Source organism: Sus scrofa, chromosome 11, assembly GCF_054392235.1.
Source record: "Sus scrofa isolate SSC_HxYL_T2T_F1_AM1 chromosome 11, Sscrofa_HxYL_maternal_Yorkshire_Landrace_v2.0, whole genome shotgun sequence".
Classification (NCBI taxonomy): domain Eukaryota; kingdom Metazoa; phylum Chordata; class Mammalia; order Artiodactyla; family Suidae; genus Sus; species Sus scrofa.
In genome coordinates this window covers 27,271,504-27,296,644 of record NC_139393.1, presented here as the reverse complement: position 1 = coordinate 27,296,644, position 25,141 = coordinate 27,271,504, and the positions used below count along the sequence as shown (strand labels likewise).

Genomic DNA, 25,141 nt, shown 5'->3' with positions numbered 1-25,141 from the left:
ACTGGCCAGGGAGCGAGCCCATGGCTCTGCAGGTACCTGAGCTGCAGAAGTTCTTAACCCACAGCGCCACAGCAGGAACTCCAAGTAAAGTTGTCTTAAAGCATCTCTGACCCCTATTTTTCGGACTATTCTGGGAGCATTCACCTCTGGCATTAACCTCTCCAGCGTGACGATCACATGACTGACCTCTTGGACAGCTGAGTCGTTTTAAATATGGTCCATCTGTAAGTACAATTTCAGGTCATTCTAGTGAGAATAAAATTCCACGTACTGAAGGGGAGCACTCCCTTTTGGAAAGCTGGTTCATTAGCAACCCTGAGGAGAAATGGAGTGTGATCAGAGCATCACTGCTTTTCCTCCAAGGCAATGTTGCCTTGAGGCTGCTGTCTAATAACTAATCTTAACTTGCCAGCACCAGGGCCCCTTCTCCCAGGCCCTGAGAGACCCTGCCTGCGGCCAACAGCCCGATGCCTTGCTCCTGGCCTGCCTCGTCTCACAGAATTACAGACCTTCTTATTCTGAAGCCCATTGTTGCTTATTTAGAGAACAAAGAGCAATCTAGGTTATCTATCACAGGGAATGTTTGGTGCCGAGACGCTCGCTCTGAGCTGTCAAAAAAAAAGACCTCTTTATTAGTGACAGATCTCCCCCCTATCCCACCTTAAAGGCTTCCGTCGAAGGTTTTAAATAAGTTGATACATGTGGTTAGGGCTCATTTTCACTCCTTGACAGTTGCTTTGCTGTTTCAAATTCTCAGAAGCACACACCGTATGGAGATGAACTGAAAGAAGTCCCTGGGAAGTTGAAGTGGGAAGGCAATGGCTGTGTCTGCCAGGTTTATCCCCAACTTCAGTGCCTCGTCCTGGCTCTGTATGTCGTGCTTTGAGAAGAGCCCTGAAGTCCCATCAGGTCCCATCAGGATGCCCCTCATCAGCACGAAGGCACACTTTAGATCTCCAACAACTCCTAAGGAGTTTGGCACTTCTCAAGTTGCCTGCCAGGCGGGTCATGTTTGTTGACAGTGTAATAGCCACACCAAGGTGCTTGAGTTGTCCAATTGAAACTTTTCCTGAGTGGATGGGGCTTGGAGTATCCTCGGTACTCAGAAAAGTTTGACATTGCTAAAAGCTGAAATAGAGCGTGAGTACAATTACAGCCCTGAACGGGCATCCACACAGCGTTTGCAGCACCATTAACCGTATCAACAGTAAACATTTCAAACTATAGCGTGAACACTCTAGTTAGGAGGCAAAGCATGTGTATAAAAAGCGAAAAGACAAGATGAGAGAAGAGCTCGAAAGTGAGTGAAAGTGTATCTCTTGCCTTCTTTAGACTGAAATGCATCTAGAAAAATTCAAACTAGAGATTCTCATGCTAAGCAAAGTAAGTCAGAAGGAGAAAGACCAATACCATATGATATCACGTATATGTGGAATCTAAAATAGGGCACAAATGAACCTGTTTACAAAACAGAAACAGATCAGGGATGTGGCGAGCAGACCTGTGGTTGCTGGGCGTGGGGGGGTGGGGGCAGAGGAGATAGTCGGGGAGTTTGGGGTTGATGGATGCAAACTACTACATTTAGAATGGATGGGTAGGAGTTCCTGTCGTGGCGCAGTGGTTAACGAATCTGACTAGGAATCATGAGGTTGCGGGTTCAATCCCTGACCTTGCTCAGGGGGTTAAGGATCCGGTGTTGCCATGAGCTGTGGTGTAGGTCACAGACTTGGCTTGGATCCTGCGTTGCTGTGGCTGTGGTGTAGGCGGGCAGCTACAGCTCCGATTGGACCCCTAGCCTGGGAACTTCCATGTGCCACGGGAGCAGCCCTAGAAATGGCAAAAAGACAAAAAAGAAAATTAAAAAAAAGAATGGATGGGTAATGAGGTCCTACTGTACAGCACAGAGGAACTGTAGCCAGTCTCGTGGGTTAGAACATGATGGAAGATAGTATGAAAAAAAAGAATGTGTGTACATATATATATATACATATGCACAGAGTGGCTGGGTCACTTCACTGTACAGCAGAAATTGAAGGAACATTGTAAATCACCTCTTTTTTAATAAAAAAAAAAATGTAAAACCCTAGTTACCAGTTGCTATTCCCAGTTACCATTCCAAACTAAATGGCCCTACGTGATTTACCCATGATGACTTCTGAGCTTCGTGATCTCCTGCTCTTTCCCCTCCCTTCTCCAAGGCAAACTGGTTTCTGCCTCAGGGCCTTTGCTCTGGCCATGCCCTCTGACCTGAAGTTTCTTACCCCAGATGGTAGAAAAACAACTCAAACGAGACACCACTTACCCCACCACCTTCACTCATTTCCTTCATAGTATTTAGGACTTTGATATCTTGTCTACTTTTTACGAAAAATATTTACTTGGTGGAGTTCCCGTCGTGGCACAATGGAAATGAATCCGACTAGGAACCGTGAGGTTTCAGGTTCGATCCCTGGCTTCGCTCAGTGGGTTAAAGATCCTGCATTGGAGTTCCCGTTGTGGCTCAGCGGTTAACGAATCTGACTGGGAACCATGAGGTTGCGGGTTCAATCCCTGGCCTCACTCAGCGGGTTAAGGATCTGGTGTTGCCATGAGCTGTGGTGTAGGTCAAAGATGAGGCTCAGATCCCACGTTGCTGTGGCTGTGGTGTAGGCTGGCAGCTGCAGCTCTGATTAGACCCCTAGCCTGGGAACCTCCATATGCCGCAGGAGCGGCCCTAGAAAAGGCAAATAAATAGATAAATAAATAAATATCCTGCATTGCTGTGAGCTGTGGTGTAGGTCGCAGATGTGGCTTGGATCCCATATTGCTGTGGCTGTGGTGTAGGCTGGCAGCTGTAGCTCCAATTAGACCCCTAGCCTGGGAACCTCCATATACTGTGGGTGAGGCCCTAAAAAGCAATATATATATATATATATATATATATATATATATATATACATATTTACTTGTTTATTATTTCCCTTTCCACTCCCATTCCAAAATGTAAGCTCCATGAGGGCAGAGACTTTGGATGCTTATTTTCTGCCATATATAGAGAACCCACACAATGTGCTTAATAGATACATGTTGGGTGGATAAATTAATAATAAATAAAACGTTGCTAAGAGTAGCAAACATGTTAAGGCTTTATAATATTAAAAAACTTCATTGCACAGCACTATGAGGAAAGTATAAAGTGGGTGGAATAGATACAAGGACTAGAGTCATTCGAACCCCTCACAAAGGCGCCCCCCCCCAGGGAGGTGGGCTGCAAGAAAACTATGGACTTGGGGGCAGGGGGTTTGGAGGAACAGATTTGTTGGAATGAACATAAAGGCAGAAGCAATGTATTGAACAAGTTGGGAGTCATATAAATAGACCAAGAGTTATAGGAGATGATTCATGTAGGAAAACAGGACATGAGAGCAGAGCCTCCACGATGGAAGGTGTTGGATGCAGGGCAAGAAATGAGCGCAGGGCTTCCCATCGTAGTGCAGTGGTTAACAAATCCGACTAAGAACCATGAGGTTGTGGGTTCGATCCCTGGCCTCGATCAGTGGGTTAAGGATCCGGCGTTGCTGTGAGCTGTGGTGTAGGTCGCAGACGTGGTTCAGATCCCGCGTTGCTGTGGCTCTGGCGTCGGCTGGTGGCTATGGCTCCGATTAGACCCCTAGCCTGGCAACCTTCATATGCTGCAGAAGCGGCCCTAGAAAAGGCAAAAAGACAAAAAAAAAAAAAAAAGAAAGAAAGAAAAAGAATTGACCTCAGAGCTGAGGGTTATAAGCATTAACAGTCAAATTGCAAAAGAGAGAATACAGTCATCGCAAGGATCAGAAAGTGTTACCTCAAGGCAATGGGGTGGAGTCAGAGGGAACACCATCAAGAAGACTATTCAGGAAGCTTCTAGAACTTCTGGAACTATGTATGTTCTAACTACTTTTCTGTGTGTATGCTATTTTTTTTTTTTTAGAAGAAAATTAGCTAGTTTTTAAAGGCAGTACGACATGGAGGCTAGGAGGTAAGCACTAGGGTTGGACGACCTGGGCTTAAATCTCAGCTTTGCCCCTTATGAGTCATGGGTTCTACCCTGAGTTACTTTATTCTTCTGAGGTTCAGTTCTATTCTTGGTAAAAACGGGGAGAACTTACTTCCAACTTCATGGGTTGTCATGAAAACAAAATGAAAGAATACAGGCAAATCATTTCAGAGAGTCCTGGCTAATAGTGAACTCTCATTGGTAATCGTTGCTATTCATTCTGTGGGCCTTTTATCCCAAATGGAATTGATCTGAGTTGAACTGATTTATGTTTCTGGTCTTGAGAAGGAAGTACCATGTTGTTGCTGTAGATGCGCTAATGCCTAAGAAGTCCTATGTTCATTCAGGGTGGATGCCTGCTTTGTGATAAATCTCCTGGGTAATTACAGCCTAGGCATCCTGTGACTGGTCCAGAGACTTGTACTGAAAATACTCAATATAGGCTAGGAGGTGACAGGAAGAAATTCTTCAGTCACAGAGTTAAGGAGTGATTGAAATACTCCAACTACAATCATCTAAGCATCAGGAGCTGAGGGTCAGACTGTTAGGTAGCTAGTCAGACATGAGCCGGTCCCTCCACCCCATTCTGGACTGGCTTACCTTTCCCTCCCTTACTTTGAACTGGTGACCACAACCAGTGGCCCAGAGATCCGCCCATTTGTGGTAAGAATTATTAAGTTTGCTGCCTTACTGGGGACAAACAGGATGTCCCGTTGTGGCACAGCAGAAACGAACCTGGTTAGTATCCATGAGGATGCGTGTTTGAGCCCTGGCCTTGGGCAGTGGGTCCAGGATCCGGCGTTGCCATGAGCTGCGGTGTAGGTGGCAGATGTGACTCGGATCTGGCATGGCTGTGGCTATGCCATAGGCTGGCAGCTGCAGTTCTGATTTGACCCCTAGCCTGGGAATTTCCACATTCATATGCCATGGGTTAGGCCTTAAAAAGAAAAAAAAAAAAAAAAAAAAAAAAAAAAACAAGGCTCTCCAAACCACTAGCACAGGCTGGCATAGGTTGACATAGGCACACCAAGATCCAAGAGGTCTTTATAACAAAATTACAATAAATTAGCATTGCCGTTTTAGCTCCCCACCATGAGTTTCACTTGGGCACTTATGGGTAAGCACCTGAGCAGGAGGGGAAAAGGTATATATCCTAAAACCATCCATCAACATGCCAATTAAATGATGCAAGATGCAGGGAGAGCCCTTCCACCACTTTAGAATACAAAAAAACGAACCCTAACTCTAGTAGCAGCGGGGGCTATTTCTGGTTTCCAGACAACCCGCTCTCCCTGGAGAGTGTATTTTCGCTTTGCAAATAAAATCTTTGCCTTTTGAACCTGCTGTATGTCTCTTGAGCAAAGTCTTTCCCTTGGGAAGACAAAGAACTGGGGATTCACTGGAACCTCATAACAAGACTTTATTGAACATCTTAGCAACCCAAAGGGAGGTAGGACTATTAGGAATGCATGAACCAGTGAATATTTGAGGGGATGGGAAAGTAAAAGGAAGAGTCATGTGGGGCTTTAGGACTTAAATTTTCGTGGCCACAAGGTTGATGAAACAATTGAAGTATTCCAGAGGGAGGTATTGGTGCCTTTCTGACAATAACATGGCAATTCCATCCCTCCAGGATGGCATATTTGACATAGAAATAAGTCATGTTATAATCACTTATGATGGAGCATGATAATGTGAAAGAATAGCATGCATACATGTATGTGTAACGGGGACACCATGCGGTACAGCAGAAAAAAAAATTGTATTGGGAAATAATTAAATAAATAAATAAATAAATATTCAAACAATTTAAAAAAGAAAGAAGTCATGTTATAATCAGAAGTGAGTTCCATACCCAGGTCCCACTGAGCCTTTTCTAGAATTATTTTTCCATCAGTTTTTAGGTCTGTCTACCAGTGGGCAAGAGGAGACCATGCATGTTTATTTCCTGTAGGTTCCCAACCTATTTCGAAGGAAGATTGATCTGAGGACAGGGTTAACTGAGAATTCCAAGAGCAGAGACCTGACTGAGAACCCAACAAAAGTGCTCTTTTGAGGTTCACTGGGACTGCAGTGCAAAGACAGAGTTTCAAGAAGCACTTAAATTGTGTTCCTCCGATGACAACATGCAAACGGGAGGGAGGGTGGGGGAGAGTCTATACAGCCAAAAAAATGCAAACCTACATGAATTGTCAAAAATTAGGATCAGAGCTGGCAAGAAATAGGGGTACAGGTTCAATGAGGATTGGGTTCAAAATGATTACGTAGTTGGGAAGGGGGGGAACTTTGAAACGACAAGGTGGCAGCCAGCAGCTGCTAGCAGATACCATTTTTGAAAACAGCTAGTGGCGTCTTAGGGTTTGATAGAGAAAATTCGAGTTCTCAGTGATACAGGACGTGTCTGAACCCACTTCTACAATGACCATCCGTTTGGGATTCTGGAACCATAGTTACTCCATTTGAATTGTTAAGTGATCTTAAAATTAAATATGTCGGGAGTTCCCGTTGTGGCGCAGTGGTTGACGAATCCGACTAGGAACCATGAGGTTGCGGGTTCAGTCCCTGCCCTTGCTCAGTGGGTTAGGGATCTGGCATTGCCGTGAGCTGTGGTGTAGGTCGCAGATGCAGCTCGGATCCCACATTGCTGTGGCCCTGGTGTAGACTGGTGGCTACGGCTCCGATTAGACCCCTAGCCTGGGAACCTCCATATGCCGCGGGAGCAGCCCAAGAAATGGCAAAAAGACCAAAAAAAAAAAAAAAAATGAAATATGTCATCGGAACAAGGTGGAAGTAGGAACAGGAGGAGAAGCACAGTTACTCAGGGTTCCTGCTGCCTCTAGGATCCTCCTGCGTAAAGCTCATGCTGGTCTATGCGGGTATGACCCTTCCAGAGTTGAGAAAGACACGGAACTCTTGCTATGCCACAGCTCTTTTATACTAGGGATGTCATCTTCCTTCCAGAAGAACTTGCAAGAATTCTTCATGAATTTCTGATTGTATTAGTTTCCCACTGTGGCTGACAAATTACCATGAAGGTAGTGGTTTATAACAACACAAATTTATTATATCGTACAGCTCTTTAGGTTAGAAATAATGACAGCGGGCATACTGGGCTAAAATCAAGGCGGCAGCTGGGCTGCTGTGCTCCTCTCTGGAGACTGCAGTAAAAAAAAAAATCCCTTCCCTTGCATATTTCAGCTTCCTTCCTTGGTTTCAGCTTCCTTCCTTGGTTTATGGTGCCCTTCATCTTCAAAGTATGTCCCTCCAATCTCTGCTTCCATTGTCACAGCTTTACTGATTCTGACCCTCACACTTTCCTTTTAAAAGCATCGTTGTGAGACTGACAAAACTCTACTTAAAAGAGACACGTGCACCCGCATGTTCATTGCAGCACTATTCACAATAGCCAAGACATGGAAACAACCCAAATGTCCATCGACAGATGATTGGATTCGGAAGATGTGGTATATATACACAATGGAATACTACTCAGCCATAAAAAAGAATGACATCATGCCATTTGCAGCAACATGGATGGAACTAGAGAATCTCATACTGAGTGAAATGAGCCAGAAAGACAAAGACAAATACCATATGATATCACTTATAACTGGAATCTAATATCCAGCACAAATGAACATCTCCTCAGAAAAGAAAATCATGGACTTGGAGAAAAGACTTGTGGCTGCCTGATGGGAGGGGGAGGGAGTGGGAGGGATCGGGAGCTTGGGCTTATCAGACACAACTTAGAATAGATGTACAAGGAGATCCTGCTGAATAGCATTGAGAACTATGTCTAGATACTCATGTTGCAACAGAACAAAGGGTGGGGGAAAAAATGTAATTGTAATGTATACATGTAAGGATAACCTGACCCCCTTGCTGTACAGTGGGAAAATAAAAAATAAAAAAAAAAAATTAAAAGCATAATTGTGGCTCAGTGGGTTAAGAACCCGACTGGTATCCATGAGGACGCAGTCAAATCATCTGGCATTGCCACAAACTGTAGCATAGGTCGTGGATGTGGCTCTGGTACAGGCTGGCAGCTGCCGCTCTAATTTGAGCCCTCACCTGGGAATCTCCACATGCTGCAGGTGCAGCCCTAAAAATGCACGCACACAAAAAAAGGATCCTTGTGCTTACATTGGGTTCCCCCAAGATAATGCAGACAATCTTTCTGTCTTGAGATCCTTCACTCCATCACATCGGCAAGTCCTTTAGCCATGCCATCTTCACAGGTCATGGCAATGAGGACATGGGCATCTTTGAGGAAGAAGGGAGGGCATTGTTTACCTACCACATTGATTAAGGAGCGTTTTACAAGTTTGGGGCTCTTTTGATTCTTGCACCAAACTCTACTCCAGGAAGAGCACCTCTTTATCTGTTAGTCCCCTCAAACCATATCTTACACTCCAGGCAATATGAGCTTGAGAATGCCAGACTCCTTAACCACGCAATGAGTGTTTCAGGTAAGATACCCGTGCCTTTAAAGGAGGGAGGGAAATATTTTTGATAATTTGCTGGAACTGATCATGTCTTTGTACCCTTAACTTCATGTAAGTTTCTTGTGTCCCCAGCAGAGCCTAGCTTTTTTTCTTGTGCATGCTAGCTACTTAGCAACTTTAATATTTATGGAAGGAGTGAACTAGCCTGTTGCAAAGATCGGTGTAATTTCATGTGCCAGGATTTTTGCATGGTAGCACCAAACTTAATTACAAAATGAAAGGGTTTTAGTCTGACAGCAGGGACAGAAACCCACCCATCACTGGAAAAGTGGAAATTTCAACTTAGTCCACCAAAGAGCATAGAAAGCAAAACAAAAACAAGGCAAACAAACAAACAAAACCATCTATTTTTAACAAGCTCCTATCCTTTAACGTATGCATGCCAATGTTATATGAGTTATACGTTTATTCGAATGCTTGATGAATAACAACTGAAGGTAAAATATGGTAAGGCAAATTGACCCACTTTCCTGGCACAGTAGTGTGGTCTGTGTGAAACAAGATATATTAAATCGGTGTTATTCAATAACGTGTTTTATCTTTTGTTTGTCACCTCCTCCAACTTTTCTGAAAATAAACTTGGCAGTGGCACCTTGTTCATTTCATCTCATCTTCTATAAAAATAAAATACCATTCATAATTTCTGCATCCTACAAATCAGCTGTAAATCTGAGGTGGATAGAGCAAACTCATTTCCATCCACATACCTTAAAGGTTTTTCCCCCACAACTTAAAAATAATAGTAATAATAATAATAATAGCTCAATTTTTCCTACCACCTCCATCTCAGGCTAGATAAGAAAATAGTAGCTCTTGACCTCACCAGCAACACTACTGGATCTAAAAACCTCTTAGTTCTGTGATCTCAAGGAAAAACTCATTTGCTTATGCATTTAAAAATTTTTTTATTTATTTTTGCTTTTTTAGGGCTACACTCGCAGCATATGGAGGTTCCCAGGCTAGGGGTCGAATCGGAGCTTCAGCTGCCGGCCTACACCAGAGCCACCACAACTCTGGATCCGAGCCATGTCTGTGACCTTCACCACAGCTCATGGCAACGCCAGATCCTTAACCCACTGAGCCAGACCAGGGATCAAACCCGCAACCGTATGGTTCTTAGTGGGATTTGTTTCCACTGCGCTATGACGGGAACTCCTTCTTATGCACTTTTTAAGAGAATAGTCTCAAATCCATTCTCTTTATGGATGCGAGAGAATAGGAGAGAAAAGCAAATGCTTATTTGTTCTCTCTGCTGAAAATGTCTAATGTTAGAAGGAGAAGCTTTGGTTCCCACAGAAAATATTGGCTTCCCCATTAGCCATCTGCTGGATGGTGAGAATGTTCTGTGTGGCTTTCTCAGCTGGAACGTTTGGAAAATGAATATATTGTGGCAAGAACGTACGTGGTTGGCCGTAATGTTCACGGATAAGGTTGTTGACTTACCAGATGTCCTGGAAATTCCTGGGGTGGAAGTATATCCAGTTGTTCCAAACCCATTCCTTAAGGTGCCAAATGGTATTTTGTATATATGATTCTAGCTCTTTCTCGTGATTTCCCATGGAATTTCTTATTCAGGCAGTCATTCTGCAGAGCAAAACAAGATGGAAATAGATACAATCGAACTGCTCATGTTCCTTCAAACTCTACCCTGATACAGTGTGCATAACAGACCCATGATTTGCCATTCTTCAAAAGAATTCCTTCTCCAAGCCCAACTGTATGCCTGTCTCAGGATGGAAGAGGCTAAATACCATGACCTTGGCTGTACACATTCCAGCTGGTAGAAAAGCAACAGAGTCTAACAGTTGCATGCTTTGCCCACTCACGACACCTAAGGAGTTTGTTTGAAATGCGAATAACCACTGTTTTCAGGGCTGGCTTTCCCTTTTGAAATTAGATGGATGAAGGGATGAATAAAGTGAAACATCCTCTACACTTTGGCATGAAAATAGATTAGACGCCTTCTCTTGCAAATGGAGTTATCTCGCACAGGTCGGCTTCTCGACCTGTTTGCCTTTCATGTAAAGCAACAGAATTTTCCAAGCAGAGTGTGAATTTGTTCTAAATGGGAATCCATTTAATACTCCATAGAATTCCGACGGCCACGCTGATTGTCTATTGCAACGTTTACCTGTCAAACTACACTACGTGACTTATTTTTATCATTTACTTCTCTATTAAAGGAGCTCCCATAAGAATGTTTATCTCCAAAGATTTTGAAAGGACAACTTAATTTATATTTGACTATCCTGTTGTACCTGGTCTTATCTCACCCTCCATCCTGGGGCTTGGCCATCAGTTTACAAAATCCCTACAGAGATGACTTGTCCTGGTGGTCCCTCCACTAATTCTGTTGCCTAGAGACATGGAATATCTGATGAGCTATCTATGGTATGTCCTCTCAGATGGGCTCCACAGCCATCCTTCAATGGCCTTTCCTATTTGGGGGGGGGGGTGTCACCATGGAGAAAATGCATTTAATCACCTTTGCCCTTAGAGCTTATGTCTGGCGCTGCCTGCCCACCATGCTTCCTGCACACCAAGCCCTGGTCCCTGACCCCTGGGCACACTGAGATCTCTGCTCTACCTGCCCCTCTTTCTTCTTCATTCCCCATCATTTCACCTTGAGGAATCCCATAATATGCAGGGCATTCTATCAGAATAAGGACAAATGGAAACTGTAATGGAAAAGTCACAGTTCGGGCATATGAAAATGGAGGTGGGCAGCCGCTGAGGGTCTGGTCTCAGACATGCCCCTACACCACCCAGCACTTGAGTTTTCTCTGAATTGTATCAAACGCAAGGTCACCACCACCTGTTTTCCAAACAAAATCTGCTAGCAGCTGCAGGCTTCACCCTTGTAGTTTCAAAGGTCTCCCCCTTCCCAACTCTGTACTCATCATGAACCCCAAACAACTTTGCTTAACAAACACCCTTACTCCTTCCTAACTCCAGTCCTAATTCTTGACAAGCCATGTATATAACCTTGTGGTTTTCTGTCTTTATAAACCTTTTCCATTTTGTCCTCCAAGAGAACACGATTCAAATGCTTCTTGAATCCGTGTTTCCGGCTCCACAGTCCCAGCAACCCCAAATAAATGCATTTTATTTCAACGAGGTCTCTGATCTTGGGATTCTTGGTTAATAAGAATAATCTCCTCGAAGGGACTGGTTTTGAAGAACCTAAACCTGTGTACGGTTCTTTGTTGTCATCACTGTGCTGCTCTTGCCCTGAGGCAAAAAAAAAATCACAAAACCAATATCTGCTTGAACGTTAATGAAGGAAGAGAAACGGGGACAGAGTAGGAAGACATTCAACCACAACTGCTAATATCTCAAAATTCTCATGTCCCCACCTAACTAGCAACTGAAAAAAGGAAGAGAAGACCAGAATGGAGGATGGAAGATTGATGACTTTATAAACGACTTTCTAAAATTCAGAGAACTTGGCTCCAACTGCCTTTTTTAGAGGCTGGTAACCACACAACCCACCTCTATGCTCATGGTCCCCACTGCTCCGTGTGCAAATCTAGACCTCACATTTCCAAGTTCAAATTTAATAAGCATTGCCAAGAGCTATGTAATTTCTGATCAAATGAATGAATGAATATAAACTGGTAGCAGAAAAAAAATATTGACCAGCAGATTGATCTTCAATGTCACATGTGGTTCCAATGGAAAGTCATTTTTTTTGTGGTTCTTGTTGTCGTTGGTATTCTATCAAAGTAGACAAGTCTTCTACTTTCTTCTACAAAGTAGAAGAGTCTTCTGCTTTGCAAATATTCCCATAAGAAAAGTCATGGAAACATAAGGCTGAAGAAAGTTACAGTTTATCTAACCCAGTGGTTTTGTATCTTGCCTCAGTCACCTGGAGAGATTTCACAAAGGTACGTAGGCTCTAGTCCCAGCCCAGACTAACTGGATCAGGGGGCCCCCAACCAATGCTACGTCTTCAAAGTTCCCTGAGTGATGCTAACACCGGAGTTTGCAAACCACCACTCCCACCTGCCTCTTCCCTTTACACAAGAAGGTCATCATTTGTCCAAGGTGTGTGAATTCAAGAGCAATGGTTTACAACGGCTTCTCTGGCCCCTTGGTTAGACCTTCCTTCCACCACTCCCTCCCTGCTTTCCAACACCTCAAAATCATCTTCGAGGCTCCCCAAAGAATTCTGCTCCAGTTTATTTCAGTGTTGAAGAGAACACATTAAAATAGCATCACATTTCACTCGCATGTCGTTCTCATTTCAAAAGCCATAACATTGGTTCCTATTTCCCCAAAGAAGGACTCCTTGGCCCCCGAACCCCACCCCACCACATGTTTGATAAATATTAAACACCACCTTTATGAGATGGCATTCCCTTCTAGAATGACATTTAGAAGCTCTGAAGTTTAATTGCTGCGGATAACCATCGATCATGGACGGGATGCCCACGGGACGGTGGATGCTGAGGCGCATCATCCATCTCCCGGCGATCCAGTGGCTGGCTGCCGTCCCCTCTTCCTCACTGGTGGATGGCGCTGATGGAGATGGCTGTCGCACCTCCAAAGTGCCTCGTGTTCCCTCACCTGCTCTGCATGACTACTGAAGTGAGCCGTGTTGTGACAGTCTGCCTGCTCGTCCCTGTTCAGATTAATGAATACAGCTTTAGCTGTTAATTCAAAGCTAGTCAAGCTTGCATCCAACAATTAGAGACCAATTTTCATATTCAGCTTGAGTGTATGTGTGGAAGGGTGTGGGGGAGGAGTGCAAACTGGCGTGATTCTTTTTTTTTTAATTTTTATTAAAAGTAGAGTTGATTTACAGTGCTGTGTCAATTTCTGATGTAAGGCATGGTGACCCAGTCATATGTACATATACATTCTTTTTCTCATACTATCTTCTATGATGGTCTATCCCAAGAAATTGGATGTAGTTTCCTGTGCTGTAGAGTAGGACCTCATTGTTTTTTTTTTGTTGTTGTTGTTTGTTTGTTTGTTTTTTGTCTTTTGTCTTTTTTGTTGTTGTTGTTGTTGTTATTGCTGCTATTTCTTGGGCCGCTCCCGCGGCATATGGAGGTTCCCAGGCTAGGGGTCCAATCGGAGCTGTAGCCACCGGCCTACACCAGAGCCACAGCAACGCGGGATCCGAGCCGCGTCTGCAACCTACACCACAGCTCACGGCAACGCCGGATCGTTAACCCACTGAGCAAGGGCAGGGACCGAACCCGCAACCTCATGGTTCCTAGTCGGATTCGTTAACCACTGCGCCACGACGGGAACTCCGACCTCATTGTTTATCCATTCTCGATGTAATAGTTTGCATCCACTAATCCCAAACTTCCCATTCATCCCACCCACCTCCTCCCCTCTCCCTGCTTGGCAACCACAAGTCTGTTCTCTTTGTCTCCGCAAGTCTGTGATTCTTTATATATCTAGGGCTGAGCTTGAGGAAGCATGACGAAGAAGTGACCCTGAACACAGCACAGGAAGCTCTCCTCGGGTCTGGCTACAACACCATGTTTCAAGCCTCAACATCTTTGCAAACTCCCACCATGTGACCCGAGAGGGTTTGAGCTTCCTGCCCTGCAGCTAGATTGCAATCCATCAAAAATAACAAGCGCAAGGCAGCCCCCATGCACTTCTGCCTTCCAGGAGAGTCAGCTGCTGAGCCAGTGTTTGAAGGGGTTTTAGAATCAGAGCCCCAAACCTTTCACTTCTCATGTCTTCCATCCACAATAAGAAATGAAATGTTTACTTGTACATAAAATGTTGTAAGGGAATTTATCGGCCCCCTTTCAAGATCATCCAGGGCAAAAGAAACTGAGTTCTTAATTCCCAACCCTGAAAGAGCCTCTCTGATAAAGAGGGGGCTACAAATGCCCTGTCTTGCCTGAAAAATCTATGTGTGCACCCCAGGTTCCAAACACTATCAAGATGCACTCAAACCAGAATTTGTATTTACAGAAAGGAGAAAACAAACCCAGCCAGAGCATCCCTGGACCCCGTTACTGACGGTAGAGGTGGTTCAGAGGAATCCACATTCATCCAAGCTATGCTATCCCTCTGCTCTGGGAATAGAAACCTCCCCATAGTCATTTTGTCTGATCTTATTTTCAAAGCATGTGGCCTGGCGTTGGAGCACACTATAAAGCAGTTGATAGTAGTTTTGATAAAGTTGATAGAGTCTAGTTACTTTCCTTATTGAATTTCTTTCAGTTCTGCCTCCCTATTTAGCAGGTGACTTTGGTGTCTAACCAGCTCAGCCGTGCAAGGAAGGATGCAGGAGTGGAATTGCTGTCCCCTTGAGAACAGGTCCCCCTGGGGACCAGGTGGAGGTGGCACAGGTCATCCGTCGTGAACATCTCCACCCACAGGTGAAACACAGGCAGAGGGACAGGGGCAGCACATGCAATGACCGTGTTTGCTGGATCTCTATGCTTTCTGCTCAAATGTTTGAAGTCTCTGGGTGCTGGTTTTAAAGGGCATCTATAATCTTGTCTGTAAACTAGTGACGGAAAACATCTAACTTGAAGAATTGATGTGGTGTAAAGATAACTTGATCCCCTTGCTGTACAGTGGGAAGATAAATAAAAAAAAAAAAGAATTGGTGTGAGGAATGAGTGAGATAAGTGGAAAGCATTTAGTACAGTGTCTAGTGCATAGGCAGAACTCAAGAAATGAGGAAAGATATGGAAAACATATCAGCAGTGGTTCCTGTCTTCCTGGAAGTTTACGGTTTATTAGGAACATATATAAATAACATTGCAACAAATGGTTATAGATGGAGTAGGGGCTAGCTCTTCCCATTTCTCTAACAGGGAATAATCAGGAGTGGGAGGGCTGCTTTGCAGAGGGTGGTTTTGTGTGTAACTGGGAAGAACACATCTGACGCCATATTGGATCTTTTTCTTTTAATTGAACCTTAGTATTCTATTGCTTTTTCTGCAAGTTAATCACTAAACGGAGATTGCATATAGCTTAAAGTGTACATAATGGCCCATCTCTGAGAACCCTGCATCCCAAGCCTGAGTTTAAGTTAAAATACCTTTGCTTAGCTCATAGGAAACATCCTGACTAGGCTCACCTTTGAGGGGCCTCAGGACAGAAGAAATTAACACATCACTTCTCCCTCATCAGAGTCTGGCTAGAAACAGGAAATATTTGCAGCAACTTTATCACCTCCTCTTCTTTGCTCTATAAAAGAAATCTAGCATCCAAACCTGGACAAGAGGGTTCTTTGGGACACAAGAGGGTTCTTTGGGACACTAGTCCACCATCTTCTCGGTCTGCTGACTTTTCAAATAAAGTTGCTCTTCCTTGACCCAACAACACATTCATTTCTGGATGGACTGAACCATCACGTGGCCAGCAGCACAAGCTTGGACTGGACCAAAAGAGGAAGCCATGCTGAGGATGTGACATTTAAGCTGAGACCAGAGGAAGACCAGAAGAGCTGGGTGAGTGGCCCTGCAGGCACAAGGAACAGAAACTGCAAACCTACGAATTGGCAGAGAGATGAGTTTGGCTGTAAGGTACATTGACATGCGAGGAAGAGAACAGGGCAAAGGGAGAGAGAAAATTCTGATTGTACCCTTAGTTCTTGTAACTCAAAATGGGGTTCAGGTATCACCTGGGAACTTTCTGGAAATGTAGCAATGCAAGTACCAACCCAGGCTTTTAAATCAGAATCCACATTTAACAGGATCCCTGGGTGATCCCTCTGTGCTTCTGAGATCGAGAATCACTGGTGTAGGAAGCCACTGAAAAGTTTAGGCAGCATAATGGTGTGATCTGCTTGCTTGTAAAAGGATTTCTGCTGATGCTAGGGTGAAAATGCATTAGAAGGAAGTGTTTTTCTTGCTTTTTTATTATTACTTTTGAGGTCACCTGCCTAGTGTGTTGTTCCCTCTCCTTCCAAGACTAGATCTGGCTGGGATCTGGCCATTTTCCACCTGAGGTCCAGCCCAGTGGTTACTGCCCTGCTTTCTAAATTCATTGTTCAGTGTCACTGCCCACCTGCCTTGTGTTTTCAAATGTTGCCTGTTCCTGTATTCCCCAGATCCCAGCTCTGCCCCCCACATCAGGAAGTCCACTTCCTTACATCTGGATGAAACCCTCTGAGGCTGGAGCCGGATCCTGCTTGCATGGTGCACCCAACACCTTCAGCTGGCTTTCTTCCAGATCTGACCTCTGCCTCGGAAGTGGATTCATGCCCCATCCCTCTGTTCCCCCTGCATGCCCCTTCCATGCCACAGGAACTCAGGGACTCAGTAAAAACTGAGCATTCCTGGTGACCATAATTAGATCCCAAAGGTGGAAGAGGAGTTCATAAGCAAATGCCAACCATCTTCACATTAAAAAATAAAACTTTTTAATGGATTGTTGGGAGGAGCTGCTAATGAGCTAACGGCTTTTAATTCAATATTTGACAGTAATTGCAATAGAATTACATTTAACAAGACAAGAACCTCTATGGGTTTTTAGCAGTCAAATGAGGTAACAGAACAGTTCCTGCTAAGGAACTGAAATATAATCAAAGGAGCCTTCATGCCTATTGCTGTGTCTGAGTGACAAGACTACCAACGGGAACCCCCACACATGGATGCTACTGGTTGTCTGGAATAAGAAATACCAACACAGTATCTCTCCACTTAGCATAGAGGAGTAAACCCCAGGGCTAGTGGAACACGTAGCTTATTGAGGCTAGTTGGAGAGCTCTCTCAGCTAAAACTGTCAGCGAGACTGGGAGGCAAAAGCAAAAAAGGCATCACTTTCGACCATACATCAATTTAAAAAAAAAAAAAGAAAAAATCTATGAAAAGAAGTAAGAGACAAATAAACAGAAACAGAAGATATAGACTCTTGTGTTTGGTACTTCTGGTTTCTTTAAGTAAATAAAATAGTTGTTTTTTTGTTTTTTTTTTTTTAAGGCACTGCTTGGAGCTCCCACTGTGGCAAGGCAGGTTAAGGATCCATTGCTGCTGTTGCCGCAGCGGTGGCATAGGTTGCCGCTTCCGCTCAGATTCGATCCCTGGCCCAGGAACTTCCATACGCCATGTGTGCAGTCGAAAAATTAAAAAAAAAAAAAAAGAGAGAGAGAGAGAGAGAGACAGCTTGATGAGCTCTAATGGAAATTTGGTAGTGATGCTACTAGCAGCTATAACCATTCCCCATTGCATGGCAATGGTAAGGAGTCTTCTTTTTTTTTTTGTTTCCCTCCTTCTAAGCAGTGCTCTGAAGGGAAGGGGCAGCTCGCATTGGGCTCACCATCCTTCTCTCTGAATGACCGATCCGCCCTTCTATTAGCAGAGTTCAATCAGACCCACGAAATGAGGGCAGCATTAAAAGAGGGGTGTTTCTACGGGAAGCAGGAAGGGATGGTGAGAACATGGTAAAGGGTTTAATCAGGTCACACTGCATTTCTTTCCCAGGAGATCTGGGTTAGGCAGCTGGGAGTAGCACAGAGGCATGGCTCCAAAAGCGTTTTCATTATGCACTTTCTTGAAATCCTCTGAAGATGCTCACCTTTCTCACCTCAAATGGCTGTGTCATCACCTGTATTTCTGCTCTAACTCTGGCTTTAATGGATTTTCTGAGCTTTCCAGCTTTGAAACCATATAGAAAGAACAGTCTCACCTGAGTACCATAGCTGTTGCTCAGATCAAATGTCACCGTCCTCGGGGACAGCTTTAACTTCAGAATGATGTTCAAATTTGGGAGCTTTAAAGCCAAGCAAATAGATTCTATATATTTTTGATGGTCTCTAAAAGAAGCTTCAGAAAGAAGACTCTTATTTTCTCTCAGTGTAACACTATATATGTTATAAAAACAAATAAAGGAAGTCAAAATGCCAGTTTATACAGGATTTGGGGGGGAAATAATGTGAAAAGAAAGAAAAATAGCTAACCAAATCTTCACATTGCTTTATAAGGAAAAAGAACCTTTGGATACAAAGTTCATATTTGACAGGTAATGTGACAATAAATGAGGGGGAAACATGAATTAAAATGCAATGAAAAGTTCATAGTCTCCGTGCACAGAAAAATAAGTGAATGTCCTTAAATTGATCAGCTCTCCAGCTGGGAGAAGGGCTTCAAATGATTGATGGATGTGTGATGGTTTTTCCTTTAGTTGTATGTTGAGCCATAACGAGGAGATTAATTGGAGTCCCTTTTTTTTTAAGTATAAATGCATTTGTAATGTACTGTGCCTTGCGTACAGTTGGAAGTTAAAAGTGCTTTCAAGATTAATGCAAAACCAAGAGACAGATAGATGGCAGAAAATAAGAGATTCTACATATTTCGTGTGATGAAAAAAATGCTTCAAATATCGGAAGCCATTTGGAAGCTAAACCTAAAGATGGCATCAGATCAAGGAACCCTGGGGGAAGAGCCACGAAGGGGGCATCACAGCTACAAATCACCAGGCGAGTTCAAGTTCTCAGAGTCTCAACAGCAAAACCCAGCAGATGCACCGCCTGCCCTGCACCAGCAAGGTGTTAAAACAGAATGCGTTTACATACCTAAATGCAATTTTCCAATGGCATTGACTGCTTCCTGAAAATCATGTGGGACCCTTCTGGGAAAAGAGACCCTCAGATTTCTTTGACACTCACAGAATCAGAACGGCCAAGTGAACCCCAGGGTATTCCCTAGGGTTCACAGCCTTTGCTTCTCTTGCCGGCTGAATCAACATGCTTTTAGACTAATGGCTGGGGATGAGCCCCCCATGTTAAGGCCAAAAAAAGTTGGGGGAACCCTATGTTCATAGTTGTGGTGTCTGCTCCCACCACTGAATGGAAAACCTAGCAGGTCTATATGCATGGCAGCTCTGAGGCTCAAAGGCTGGGAATCACTGACCCTAACCTGGTGCCTGATACAGGAGGGGTGGTCATGAAATAGTCTCTGAACTAATTAGGGAATTGAAAAGCCTCTGCATTATTGTATCTCTTTCAGATACAATTGCAGATTTAATAATTCTCCATCCGGTGGTATTGCAAAGAAGACCAGACAGAGAAGCACCTCATACACAAGTTTTATAATATCTCAGAACACCTGAACCCAGGAATCTTGTCCACCTTAACCTGTGAGACTTTCATGATTCCGCTTTTATATCTGTCCTTGCACTTATTCCAATAAGAGGCTTCCAGGACGTGTACAATAAACGATATTCTTTAACAAATCAGTGCCTCTTTTTCTAGGTCATTAGTAGAATTCAGCTTCATCAGTTATAAGGAAAAAAAGTTGTAGGGGGCTGTTTCTCCTTTCTTTTTCAAAACAAACAGACACTAAAAAGAACCTATAACTAGAAGCTATATGAATGCCACCTTTATTCACACGATTCATAGATCAAGAGAAATCTATTTTAAATTTCTCAAATAGCTTAACCTTTTTTTTTTTTTCTTTTTCTTTTGAGGGCCTCACCTATGGCACATGGAAGTTTCCGGCTAGAGGTAGAATCAGAGATGCAGCTGCCAGCCTATACCACAGCTGCAGCAACTCAGGATCTGAGCTTGTGGCACTCAGGATCCTTAACCCACTGGGCAAGGCCAGGGATTGAACCTGCATCCTCTCAGACACTATGTCAGGTTCTTAACCCACTGAGCCACCACAGGAATTCCTGGCTGAAGCTTTTAAAATCAGTGTATTAAATCAATAGAAAGGAAGGGGTATAAAAACCCTAGGCGTTTCGCCGTAATATCCAGCATGATTCACTTATTTCTCTGAGTTTGCCAGCCAGTCAGAGTGACACGTATAATCACATCTCAGGATTTCTGGCAGCCCTCACTACCTATGGCACCCACCTAGCCACCTGGCAGAGTTCTGAGCAATGGGATCTGAGAAGTGATTGGACTAACTTGTACATGATGATTTTAAAAATGAAGCCGACTGGCGCTCCCATTGTGGTGCAGCGGAAACAAATCCGACTAGGAACCATGAGGTTGCGGGTTCGATCCCTGGCCTCACTCAGTGGATTGAAGATCCGGGATTGCTGTGAGCTGTAGGTCTCAGACGGGGTTCAGATCTGGTGTTACTGTAGCTGTGGCATAGGCCTGGGAACCTCCATATGCCGTGGGTGCAGCCCTAAAAAATCTATCAATCAATCACTAAAAACTAAAATAACAATGAAGCTGACTGTCTTTGCCTCTCTCTATTTTCCCTTTCCACCAGGCTATCAGGTGGACTTGGCAGTGACCCAGGCGTGAACAGCCATCACCCTGAAGGATGACAGAGCCACAAGATGGAAAGAACCCGGATCCTTGAACCATCACTCCCAGCAGAGCCTTCCCCACAAGCCTGAACTGATCACTTTTGGATTGTTGTGTGAAAAGAAATAAACCTTTGCCTTGTTCAAGTTCCTGTGTTCATGATTTCTTAGTTTCAACAGCTTAGCTCATGCCTAAATATTACACCTCTTATTCTAAGTTTCTGTAATTTTATATTTTTCCAATAGGCAAAACATCTAATGCTTCATCTGCAAGGAATATACTAGTTCCAAGTTTTCTCCTAAGAGGATTGTATGGGTTAAAGCAAGTATTTCACTTTATAATCCTACACAGATGACAATGACCAGTAGAAAACCAATAGAAAATGTTCTCAGGACAAATGTGCCAAGTCGTTAAAAAAAAAGAAAAAGAAAAAAGAAGAAAGAAAAACTAAGGTGAGCCCACAAAGCTAAAAATATTATGATACACGGTATTTTTTTGACCTGGATATATCATCCGAAAGTGCCCTTTGTCTAATTTTGAGCATATTCTCAGTGACAAAAAGCCATACTTGCGAGTCTATTTCTGGGCATGCGCACGGAGTTAATTAGCAACTTCCTACCTTACCGCTCATGCAAATTTCAAAGTTCAAGAAGTGGCAATTTGTCCACATAAAACCTTATGCAGCTTTTATTGTTTTGTCAGATCTCCTTACATAAACACATAAATTAAATACTCTGTTATTGTACCTGCTTAAAAATATGGCAGGATTCCTTGGGAGAAGGGAACATTTCAAATGCTAGAAAGAGAAAGGGTTTGGGATCTCCCTCTCCGGGGTATGCCATGGGATGAAAGTTTGTTTTGGAGAAATATACAGCACATTGCAAGTTTCCAACCACCCATCCTGTTACATAACAAGGTGTTAGGCTAGACTGTTAAGCACGCCACTCTCCTAGCCCAACCCTCTCCACGCTGCATGTACACACACCCAAGCTCAGCACAAGGAAAGTTCATACTGTGTCTGCTGAGCGTTGAGAACACAAAAGATTCAGGAAAACAATCAACAAGGCATTCATGTCCCTTTTGCACATTCATTGACGTTACAGGACCGAGAACTGATTCCAGGGTCTCAGGTCACGATTATTTTTTTTTTGCTGTTCTGCATAAAGTTCTTCATTATTCTTGCCTGACTTGTCTACACATTCCTGAGGCGTTCCTTCCTTCTGCCTCCTTTATGCCAGAACCTCTTCCCTATTTTAAAAGGTAACGACTCTTCCGACTCTGTGAAATTGCTTTCTACTATCATGATTCCTTTAATATGTTTTAAACGCTTTGAATGAGACTACGTTGGAATAGATTATTTATGCCGATATTATTTGAGATGGCTCAGTGGTTTCCAACATGGGTTTTAAGTGACTTAGATTTCCTTAAAGCTGGTGAAGGGGCTCCTCTGACATCTCAAAATTACACAAATCTGTACTCCAGAGCACGAGCGTGTACACATATGCACACACATGCATGTGCATGCACACACACACATACACACACATTTATTCTTGGTTAGACTCCACAGGTGACAAGATGACATGACAACTGTTTTTGTTATTGTTTTTGTTTTTTTGTCTTTTTGCCATTTCTAGGGCTACTTCCTGTGGCATATGGAGGTTCCCAGCCTAGGGGTCTAATTGGAGCTATAGCCACCAGCCTACACCAGAGTCACAGCAATGGAGGACCAGAGCCACGTCTGTGACCTACACCACAGCTCACAGCAACGCCGGATCCTTAACCCAGTGATCAAGGCCAGGGATCGAACCCACAACCTCCTGGTTCCTAGTCAGATTCTTTAACCACTGCGCCACAACGGGAACTCCGACAACTGTTTTTGCTTTCTGCTGAAATTATTTTAACTCAGCAATGCAACACTGGGTACCTCGTACTAGCTTATTAGAAGTTTAACAAGCTTCTCGTTGAAAATATGAAAGAGTGTAAATTATTACTGAATGAAGTTTACTTTTGATAGATTTTTTTTTCCAAAATGATGGACTTACTGGGTGGTGTAAAATAAATGCTTTCCTCTTCGCTTAAAAATTAGGCTAAGCCTATTCTTTTCCCCTGGAGATCCGAAGATCCTAAATTATCCCAAGATAAATGAAACAAGTTCTTGGTAATACTGTCAAACTACCAAATGGGACCATCATGGAAAATTCTGCTTGTTTTCAATCTCTGCTTAATTTTGCCAGTAGAGCAGGTGATACCAGCTTCTCATCAGCTATCAGAGGAGAAGAAATTCCTCCTCTTCCCAGTCATTTGCTATGACTTCTATTTGCAGGAAAAAACAAAAACAAAAAAAAACAGAACCTAAGTCAATTCTGTTTGCCTGAACATTTTTTATATTAAAAAAAATCCTCATTACTTTTGATTCAACTGTTCCCTAGTGCCACCTTAATTTTTTTTTCTTTGCTTTTGAGGACCAAACTGGTGGCACATGGAACTTCCCAGACTAGGGACCAAATCAGAGCTGCAGCTGCCAGCCTATGCCACAGCCATAGCAACTCGGGGTCTAAGCCGAGTCTGCAACCTACACCACAGCTCGTGGCAACGCTAGATCCTTACAATGCCAGATCCTTAACCCATTGAGCCAGACCAGGGATCGAACCCGCATCCTCATGGATCCTAGTCAGGTTCATTAACCTCTGAGCCACAAAGGGAACTCCCCTGGCTTAATTTTAAAAATCTAAAATATATTTTTGACTGCCTCGTTCCAGCCCTATCCACAGGTATACAGGCAGCGTAAAGGAACATAAAAGTGAGAGTCTGCAGCATTAGAGTCTATTGTCATTATTGGTCTTCTATACCAACCTGGCCTCTGAAAGAGATCCCATCAAGTGTTTACATTTTATCATTTCCAAGTGTTTCTCTCCGATAGCGCGCCTGGCAAATTTATGAATAAGTCTGGAACTTTTCAAGATAAACGGAAGTTGGTCTTCTTTATTGGCTTCTGACTTGAATTCCCTCTCCCTCTTCAAGGCAGACACTCCTGGTTTCAGAATCCAGCTGCTGAGTGTTTCTTTGCCCTGACTCTAGCTGCGCATCACACTTGGTTTTGCAGATTTGATAAAGCCTGGGAGTTTCTAATGTCCCTGCCAGAACAGGCCAAGCATTACTTCCTGGGGAATGAAGCCAGTGGGCACCCCTTCGAGCCACATAAATACGACCCAGAAATCAGTGGGCTTTTTGAATGGTGGGGATTTGCCCGAACAACTGCACAAAGTAGCATGATCAAAGGGCTAAAAGAAATTTCCTAAAATGACAGGGGGGAAAAGAACAACACCAGCAACAACAGAGGGTGCCTGTGTTGATTTTTGTCAGCCGCCCTTCAACGCTGCTTGGATTTCACAGCAAGGAGGATTTCCAACCAATCCATGTCCTGTTTCTATATAAAAACATGAGCTTATCCACTAATACAGACCATCTCTCACACCTCACATCACATCATAAGCTGCTGTTTTGAAAAGGAAAGCTCAGAGATTTGGATGGGTATGGGGTTTGGCAGTGGTGAGGAGTAGAGCAGAGTGATAAAAATTCGGATATCCAGTTTACACATTTCATGGGTTTCCAGCTTTCAAATACCCTCTGTGCCCTTTGATGGTGCTGTGAGGGCCACGGCTGATGGCAGAGAGGAAATATGCTGTCACATTGAAACAGAATTTACCCTTGAATAAAAAGGGTGCACACAATAGAACTGATAATGGTTTATTATCACAAGAACTGCCTTGCTCAGTTGGCTCTTATTTGAGTCTATCAAAGACCATCTGCTAACACGGAAATATGTTGTTTGAATATTCACCCATCATTTAATTCTCTCTGCGTAGACTGAGCATCTCCTAGGCACACACTAGATCCATGTGCTTCTGATATCACTGACACAAAGACTGTGCACACATAGTTTAGAGGAGGATAGAGAGAGCCTAAGCAAGCATTTAAAGTCTCAAGGACAAAAGGAAGTGTGGAGGGTTTTTTCCCCCTAAAATAGATGTACATTATTCTAGTGTATCCCCAAAGAAGGGGGATTATGTTTCACTATAGGCATGAGTTAGCGTCTCGAAGTCTTCAATAATGAAGTCTGAGAATAAAGGACTCTAAGCTTTAAGCATTAAGACAGGAAGTTTGGTAGAAAAACAAACTCGGAGAAATGGTATTGATAACAGCATTATGAACCATCTAAGATTGTCTTTAATAAAATTATTTTTTAAATAGGTATCTAAGATTGGTTTTGAAATCCGTGGGTTTGTTTCTGTTTTTTCAATAAATTCTTTGTATTGTTTTTTATTAGATGCCACATGCAAGTGATCTCATATGGTAAGTGCAATCCTTGGGGGAGGGAAGAATTGGGAAGATGGAAATAACATATATACACTACAGTATAACACAGAT

General features: G+C 43.4%; 1 long non-coding RNA gene across 3 annotated transcripts in view; it reads right to left on the bottom strand.

Moving 5' to 3' along the window:
- The window catches only part of LOC146398603 (uncharacterized), a 264,288-nt gene that overhangs the window by 183,030 nt on the left and 56,117 nt on the right, over positions 1-25,141 (bottom strand). For all 3 annotated transcript variants that reach the window (XR_014819597.1, XR_014819598.1, XR_014819596.1), the window contains exon 3: positions 9,964-10,104. This is a non-coding gene — a long non-coding RNA (uncharacterized LOC146398603). The remainder of the gene's footprint in view (positions 1-9,963; positions 10,105-25,141) is intronic.